The sequence below is a fragment of the Cibotium barometz genome, chromosome 13 (assembly GCF_041138505.1).
Source record: "Cibotium barometz isolate CiBa-2024 chromosome 13, ASM4113850v1, whole genome shotgun sequence".
Taxonomy (NCBI): domain Eukaryota; kingdom Viridiplantae; phylum Streptophyta; class Polypodiopsida; order Cyatheales; family Cibotiaceae; genus Cibotium; species Cibotium barometz.
Genome location: NC_141058.1, coordinates 17,434,000 through 17,443,376, shown reverse-complemented (window position 1 = coordinate 17,443,376; position 9,377 = coordinate 17,434,000).

The following is a 9,377-nucleotide window of genomic DNA, read 5'->3' as shown; positions in this document are numbered from 1 at the left end:
GAAGTTTTCCTTCCATCGAGTGGAGGAGTACATCACCAAATCCTGGTGAATTGGTTTCATTTCATGTGCAAATAGGTGCATGTCTTCATTACCCTGGTCCACAACTTGGTTCAGCTTTATTTCCTTGGTGTGGATGACATTGGTGGTGTCACACTCCCTTGTTTACTTGGCTGAACTAGCTTCTTCTTCTTCTAGACCAATTTAGGTGCTACCTTAACACTTAATTGAGTGGGGACCTGATTATGTCTATGGCTTTCTACGGTTCTTCTGGAAGTACACGCGACCTTGGGTTGTGGATTGGTTTTTGGTATTGCATTTCCTTGATAGTAACCTTGTGCTGCTAGTAAGTCTTTTCTAACCTACTACTTTTGAATGCTGAGTTGTGTGCAAGCTTGCTTGGAATGCTGCTTTCTCTCCTTGGTTTAATTCCTTTGTCTTTTACTTGTAGCATGGCTTTCCTACCTTGATAGCCACGAGGTTTTGTGTGTATCATAGTATCCCTAGGCTTGAAATTGGGCTTTGAGAACCCACTATTGTCTGACTAGATACCCTTGGTGCCTTTTTTGTGGGTCTCTGGAATGGGGATGATGTTTTGGCATGGATGCCTCTTCTGTTGAGTCCTCATCCTTGCTTGGCAATGGTGGCTCCATGTCGCATGCCACTACTTGTTTTCCCTTATTAAATGGACTCCATAATGGAAGGGTGATGGTTTCTTTGCCATCGTTGAGTTGTACTTCTCGTTTTGCCCAATGGATATGACAGTTTGCTAGCACAAATCTAGGATCATCCAAGAAGCATCTCCTCTTCCATGGTTCATGCGGGGATAACAAATACCTTCCCAACCAAGGGGTTATTTTTTATTGAGATGTTTGTGTAACCAGATAGATGCACACTGTGAACCTGTGCATTAGTTGCCTCTAGGAGGGGTTTGTTTAAAGCTACCCATGTCTCATAGTAGGAAATCAAGTTATGACTTGACCCCGTATCAATCAATGCGATGCTTGTTGTGTGACTACCCTTTGTAGAGACTTTCACACTGCTATGTGCATGCTCAATATCCAAGTCATCCTCATCAAGCAAGGTGAGTGAAGCCATGTTCACGTGTAGCGTTCTCCCTTGGAGTCTCTATTTTTGCTTTGGCTTCCCTTGCCTTGGCTTCCTCTTGAGCTTGTCTGATCTTTTCCTTGACTAGCTCTTTCTTCTATTTTAGAAGATGCTCTTGTGTGAGCATTTCTTGGGTCAAGGGTCCATAGTATTTTTAAGTTTGCTTCCGTTTATATATATCTCCATTTTCACCCCATCGATGGTTTCAATTCGGACTGACCCTTGAGGGGTGATTTCACACACTCTAAAGGCACTAACCCTTTGTATTTTAGTTTCTTTTTCTTGGTGCTTCCAACACCTTACATGAGGATGAGGTCCCCCGTTTCTAGTTCTTTATGTTTCAGATTATGGCCAAACCAGTGTTTTCTCCATAGTTTTTTGACCATAAGCCCATGCGATGCAATTAGCCAGGTTTTATCAAGTTTCTCTAAGTCAACCAACCTCTCAGCTAATGCATTTCTAGGAGCCTTTCCTATATTGCAATTCGTAAGCTTGGAAGAACTAAAAATTCATAGGCATTATCGCATCAATGCCATAAGCTAGACAAAAGGGAGTGTATCTCGTCGCTACCTTATACGATTTACGATAATCCCATAGTGCTGTGGTCAACTTATGTTCCCAATGTGTGCGACTTACTTCTAAAGTCTTAGTCAAGATAGCACACAAAATCTTGTTTGTGCTCTCTGCATGTGGGTAATAAGGTGATGATTTGCAATGGACTACAAGGAATCCTGTAAGTAATTGTTCAATCACCTCATTCATGAAATGTGAACCCTGATCGCTCACTAATTCTAGTGGGCAGCCAAATCTAGAAATTATATGTTCATATGCTTGAACTTGGCCATAGTTCAAGCATCAACTCTTCTAGAGGCTCTCGCCTCTGCCCACGTAGTGAAATAATCTGTGGCCCCACAATCACATAATGGGCTTGTGATGGATGCATTGCTAGACTAATAGGTCCAATAAAATCAATACCGCATTTCTCAAAGGGTTGTCTCACAATCACAGGGGTGAGTTTCTCCTTTCTTTCCGGAATAGCAAACCGCTCACATTCTTTGCATCTTTTCACAAATTCTATGGCATCTTCAAATAACGTAGGCCACCACAGTCCTGCTTGAAGCACTTTGCGAGTTGTAACTTCTCCAGTAAAATGTTCTTGTGTTTCTTCTAAAATTGTAATAAACTCATCTTCTCGCACACATCTCCTGAGGATATCGGCCTTGCCTAGCTTATATAGTTTTCTCACAATCAATTGATATGGTGTGGCTAGCTTAATAAGCCGATGTATCTTATCTTTATTCAAAGGTCGATCTTGTGGGAACCCTTGAGCTAGGTATTCTGATATTTTCTCCGTCCACTCAGGCACCATATCAATTTTGAAAAGACATGCATCTAGGAGGTCATCATCAATGCCAATTGCAGGTTCTCCATTTGAAATTCTAGACATATGGTCTGCCAAAACATGTTGCGTTCCTTTCCTTACCATGACCGTAAAGTCAAATTTCGGGAGGTCATCAATGCTAACTACAGCAAGTTCTCCATTTGGAATTCTAGACATATGGTCTTCTAAAACATGTTGTGTTCCTCTCCTTACTGTGTGACCATAAAGTCAAATTCTAGGAGTAAAAGCAACTAGCATGTGATTCTCCCCGTGGTCCAAGGTTTATTCACTAGATATATATAAGACCTGGTGATCAACAAAGAATACAAGCTTGTTAGCTAACAAGTAATGTTGGTGTTTCTTTACAGCATAAACTATGGCCAACCCTTCACACTTTTAGTTGTGGTGTAGTTTACCTCTGCATCATTCAATTGACTGGCAAAAAGCACACTAGGTAGTCTAATTTAAATTCCCCAAGTTGCGCCAATACACATCCTATAGTAAAATTTGATGCATCGATGTGCACATGGAATACAATATTCTAGTTGGGTGGTCACAGAATTGGTGCACTAGCCATTGCTTTCTTCATCTTATCATATGCATTTTGACATTCCTCAGTCCATTCAAAGACGATGAGTAGTCTATACAATGGTCTGGCAATTTCAGCATAGAATATGATGAATCATCGATAGTACCGCCAACGTGTCCCATAAACCACTATACACCCTTGTAGTTTGTTGGTGAGGCTAATTTCAAGATCGACTTTACTTTGCTCTCGTCAGTGGAAATACCATTCTTGGACACAATATGCCCTAATATTACACCATGCTGCTTGACACTTTAAAGGATTTAAGAATATATGATATAATCAACATCTCTCAAACACCTTCTGCCGCAAGCCAAGTGGTCAGTCCAGCATGAGTGTACACATAGATCGTCAATACCTCCAACCACTTTTTCAAGTAGTCTTTGAAGGTCATGCACATCAGTTGTTTGGAAGGTTGCTGGGGCATTGGTGAGGCCAAAAGGCATAACCTTATAAGCATAGGCCCCCCCACATCGTGTTAAAGGTCATCTTGTGTTGGTCTTCTGGTGCTATGGACACCTAATTGTAGCCTGAAAACCCATCTAAGAACTATAGGCTTCCTCGCCTACTACCCGCTTTCTAACACATGTTCCGTGTTTGGCAGTGGGGATAATGATCTTTCTGGGTGGTTGCATTGACCTTTTGAGATCAACACAGACTCCTAGTTTTCCATGTTCCGTGTTTGGCAGTGGGGATAATGATCTTTCCGGGTGGTTGCATTGACCTTTTGAGATCAACACAGACTCTTAGTTTTCCATTCTTCTTTGGCACAATCACGATTGGTGAAAGCCAATCTGTGTGCTCAATCTCATACATCAAATCCGCAGCGAATGAGTTTATCAATTTACTCCTTTACAATCGTCGCTCGCAGATTTAAAATTCATCTGTTAACGGTTTCTACCTGGACGATCTAGATCCTTCCATGATCAAGATAGTGTCTTGAACCACCTTGGGTGGTACACCCTTCATTTCCATGTATTTCCAAGCAAAACAATCCTTATACTCTTTGGGGAGAGCAACGAGTTCTTCTTAGCAGCCCGTTAAGTCTTTAGCAATATAGATAGGTTTGGTGTCCTCCCCTAGCTCTGCAATGTCTACCTCCTTAACCTCCGCTGGACCGTCGTAGGACGTGGATTGGCCATTTTTCTTCACCCGTTTAGTTGTCAATTGGACCACTTTTTCGTTCATCAATGGTGTAGGTTTTGAAATGGTCCGAAACTAAGAGCAGGCCTAGCTTGTCATCCTCATCATCTTCTATCCTAACCAGATGGCCTTCTTTTTCTCTCGCTCAGCTTCAATGAGAGCCTTATTTTGCTTTCTTTGTCTTTCCTTAGAGAGTATCAGCGTATGCGGCTCTTGAGGCATGGCTTTCTCCTCTTGTTTTCTTGCCAAGGTTATCTTACTCAATTCCTCACCCCAATTCTTAGAAAATTCCTCGTGCACCTTAGTGACTTTGAGATATCTTAGCCACTAGGGATCTGTGGGTTTACTACGTAATAGGGAATTTTGTCAAGCGATATACCTCTTTTGTTTTCACCACTTCTTGAGGCATTATGTGCTGTTGTTCGACCTTGCGGTCCAGACCCTTCTATGCTAGAGGTGTCTTCCTCTGTTTCCTTTTCTTTTGATTGCATATCTACCATGCGCACTGAGGTGGTGGGAATGGTTCCTAATTCAACGTATTTGGTTCCTCTAGGGGGAAACACATCTATGGTGGACAGTACATGCATCCAATTTTCACTAAAGTCCGGAAGTGGAAGTGATGCGTACATTTTGGCCTCTTCCTCTTCCTGTGTATTCTCCCTAACTAGTTGACAAACTTGCAAGGATGTGGTTCGTTGTGTGTGGTGACCGAATCATCTCCAAACAATTGCCCTTCCATGGGGTGTGCCTTTCACACATGGAGATTGATTTTCAAGATTTGCAAATCCCTTCGAATATACACTTAGTCTAATGCCCAATTGTGCACCACCTTAGCTTTCATCATCAAGGGTCTGCGTGTAAGATAATATCATAAGAATGGCACAAAAAGTGTGCTACACTAAATGTATGATGGTAGTGGAACGAAAAGACCTTAAGCCAAACATTTTTCAATAGCCCCATAGATCTTGAAGATGTCCCATCTGCCATCTTGACGATTAGATCCACCCTTTCTAATTCTGGTTTTCCCTAGTTCTCCTAACATCTCTTGGTGATGATGCTCACATCCACACCTCCATCTAAGATAGCAAGTGCTTGGTACCCATTATCATTCGTTTCATCACTCTCATAATACCGGCCCAATTGGTTGACAGGTATTTTGATGAATCTGGGTGCTCCCCCTTCCTCATGCACTAGGTTCTTTTCTGCTAGAGGTGACTAACTCCCTTCTGTATTGGACATTGAGTTCATTCTTCCTTCTACCCAGTCCTTGACATCTGCCCATAATGCCAACGTGTTGCATAGCAATGGTCCCAACAGCATTTTGACAGTTGTGGATAGTGAGGCTGCAAGACTGCCTATGTCTCCAAGTTCTCTGGATAGTAAGGCTGCAAGACTGCCTATGTCTCCAAGTTCTCTGGCAAGTGAGGGATCCTTCCAGATGTTTGTCACATATTCAACCCTAGGGAATGAATGGATCAACAAATCTTGATCTACCTCCTCAAACATTCTTGCCATGAGGTCACTATGAGTCCCTTCTTCAGACTCTTTTGGAATTGGAGTATGCACATCCAATTTCCTTTCTTTAAATAACTCATTTTGTGGATACACTATATCCTTAGCCCTATTAGCCCTCAATTTGGCTTCATGGTTGCGTTGACATTCCTCAACAAGGGCCTTAGGTTCTTCAAGTTTCCTTATCTGTTCTTCAGCATTAGGGTATTCTCCAACACCTTTGGGGGTTGCTGGTCCCTCTTTTGGCTGCTCATCTGGTTTCGACACTTGGTCATCTCCTTCCTTTGATTGGGTGGATCTGGTGTCAATGGTATCTTCCTCCGATCCATCCTGAATTATGACCATGGTATCACCCTTGCCCACCTTTTTCACTCTTCTCCTTCTTCCCGTCTTAGAGGTTGTCACACCTCCTAGATTTTATCCACTTGTTTTGCTTTGGCGCATGTTAGGACATTTAGTGGCGTGTTAGGACATTCAGTGGCGTGATGTTACCACGCTGCACACTTATAGTCTTGGGCGCATGTTAGGACATTCAGTGGCGTGATGTTACCAGGATGCACACTTATAGTCTTGATAGTGGCATGGTTAGAAGTAGAAGCAGAGCCATTGACATGATATGGGCAGTCCTTGACCAAATGATCAACACCACACTTAACACATGAAAGTGTAGACATGACGTTGGTTTGTGTTATGATTGGCTGGGTTTGGCCAGCATTAGCCACATTCTTTAGAGGACACTCTGCTACTCGATGAGTTCCATTACAATGAAAACATTGTATGGGTCCTCTTCTCATAGTTAAGTTTATGTCTTTTCCTTTACATTGTACCATGGTTTGAAACACTGACCCTGGTGTACTGTTTTGCAAGACATAATACCCCGGTGTGATCTCCGTGGGCTCCTCGTAGTAGTCGGTATTGACTTCTACCTCACGTATGATTTTTCCCTCTTCCAAGGGTTCCTCGATCACACCTGGTTGATCTTGGCTTGTGGAGGCTATGGTAGTAGGACAGGTGGCGGAAATGGCAACATGTCCTACATTCTAAACATTCCCCTTGGTAAGTAAGAGGTATTCGGTTGCCTTGTAGCTACATTGGTTTGTATTGGAGGGGCAGGTAAGGCTAGAGGCACTCTGGGTGCTGGTAGTTGTGCTAGAGGTTAGATCCTCGGATATCTACACATGGTAGTGTCATGGTTTCCTAGTCTCTGACAGTGAGCACAATAAAGTAATTGCCTCGGTCTTAGGTGAGGGAATTCAATGCTCATGTGATTTTATCTACAAATAGAGCTCATATCTTCGGGGGTAGAGATGAGCATTCCCTAATGCTTCTCTCCCATCCCTGACCTTTAACTTCTCTAAGATGGCATTATTAAGTTCCTCGAGTGTCATGTTGCCAACTTGCTTATTCTTGGATCTTGCATCCTGATGACTAGACACTCATGATGGTGCCACTACCGAAGCTAACTTGGCATCTTTTGGCTGTTGCGACAACTCGAGCATGTTATCCTCATATCTAATCGCCAATTTACAGCACGTATCTAGAGTAGTCAGTCGAGCTAACACCAAATAATCATGCATCTTCTGATCTCGAACTCCTCTCCGAAAGCAGGGCAATAACTAATCATAAGTTAGCCTTTCCCTCACTTTACATCTTGAGTTTAAGTGTTTGAGCCGCGAAAAATAATCACGCATGGACTTATTGTCTTTTTGCTTAATGTTGTGGAGCTGTGCCACCACAGGACTCCACCTATGACCACTTCGAGCAAAGCTCAGTATGAACACATTCTTAAGCCGAGTGAAATTGACTTTATCCTAGGCTTTAGGGTTCAATACCATTGGTGGGCTTTCCCTTCTAGGGTCAAAGAAAAAGCATGTATCATGGTTACATCACTCACTGGCCCACATATTTCACAAGTTGACTCAAAGACCTTGATGTGTTGGATAGGGTCCCCATCCCCTGAAAACTTTTGCACCAGCTTCAAAATGGTGTGTGGCTTCATCTGAGATGGTCTGGATTCAAGGGCAGTGCCTAGCTCCCTAACCATGCCTCTGCCCATTTTTGTAGCCGTATTCAACAGATCTACCCTTGTCACCACATTTAGATCTATGTTAGGATCCACAATTGGCCTTCGAGGAGCTACCCCCCCTACCTAAATCCCCAATCAGTTCTTCTATTCAACTTGGGTCTATGGTTGGGTCTAGGTAAATCCTCATCACTTGCCTCATTGTCGGCCTCAGCCTGCTGCCTTTGTTGGATTAAAAGTTCCATGCTCTGAAGGTGGGATCGTTGATCATTTCTTGTATATTCTCTCTTGTGTAGAGTCAATCCTCTCCTCCTATAGATGCCCTATGTAGATTGTCCACCTCTTCTTATGTTTTAAGGCTTTAGCCTTTGGATCCTCATTGATGTGTTCTAGGGCTAGTATTCCCTCTTCTGTCATCCCCATCCACATGTTATCAGTGGCATTTCTAGATGCTTCTATATTCTTGCCACGTGGTCGAAACGGATTCACATTATCCATTTCTCTCTATTTCGCCATTGTTCTTCGTGTGTCGAGGTGTTGCCTTTTTAAGCTCAGTAGCCGTAATTGTCGATGTGCTTTAGCCACCTTCAAGTCTACTTCCACTTTCTCAGATGTGGGGAAGAAGATTTGACCTGTTTTGGTAGCATTTTCCTTATCCCTCCTAACCCTAGGGGTCATCCCACTAATCCTCACTGTGTTCACATTCCTAGGGCCAGAAGGTTGGGTTGGTAAATCAGTCTTAGACCGTGTCCTACGCTTGTTGTTGATGGGCTTGTGCCTGTAGATTGCACTTCATCTTTCGTGGCGTGTTGGAGACCAAAAAATCCCCTGGCCATATCAAAGATTCCGCTGGACTTCACATAAGAAGCTGGTTTTTCTTCCTTTCCAAAGCTAGAGAATCTTAGCTCTTCTTCCATGGATTCTTCACTACTTGTTTCTATGGTGGTCAAATTTCTCCAAGCTACAACACTCAATTGAGTGCTCGCCAAGAGACCTGAACCAACACTTCTTTGGTAGGAATAACCTGGGTGATTGATGCACTGTCGTGGGGTAAGGTCATCTCCAATGACTTTCCCTGACCTCAAGTGCATGAGAATTGTCATGAAACAGCAGACTTCCGTGAAACAGCAAGCTTCCGTGAAACAGCAAATTTTTGTGAAATAGTAGACTACAGTTCACATCGTGAGGTAGCAAACTGTGTTTCACGCAATGGACCCCTCATGTTTCACGCTTCGTAATTTTAGCTCTGGGAATTGCAGCAATTCGAGTTGGGATGGTGTACTTATGAGCTTATCTCACCCGCTGGTCTAACAACCCTTATTCCATGAACTAACAGTCCATGAAATGTTAACTCATGAACTGCTAATCCATGAACTAGCAGATTTTCGTGAACTAGCAAAGTGTAGTTCACGTTGTGAACTAGATGGTGCTTCACGTCATGAAATAGAATATATTTCATGTCATGAACTATTTCACTGCACTTTCACGAGATAAGATTTTTGGCTTTTCTTTGTGTCAGACGTGTTAGGATAAGGCGCCCTAACTTTAGTAATGCAATCTCGACATTTTCGACGTTAATTGTGGGAAGTGTTTCACGTCGCTCGTGAAGTAGCAGACCACGGTTCAAG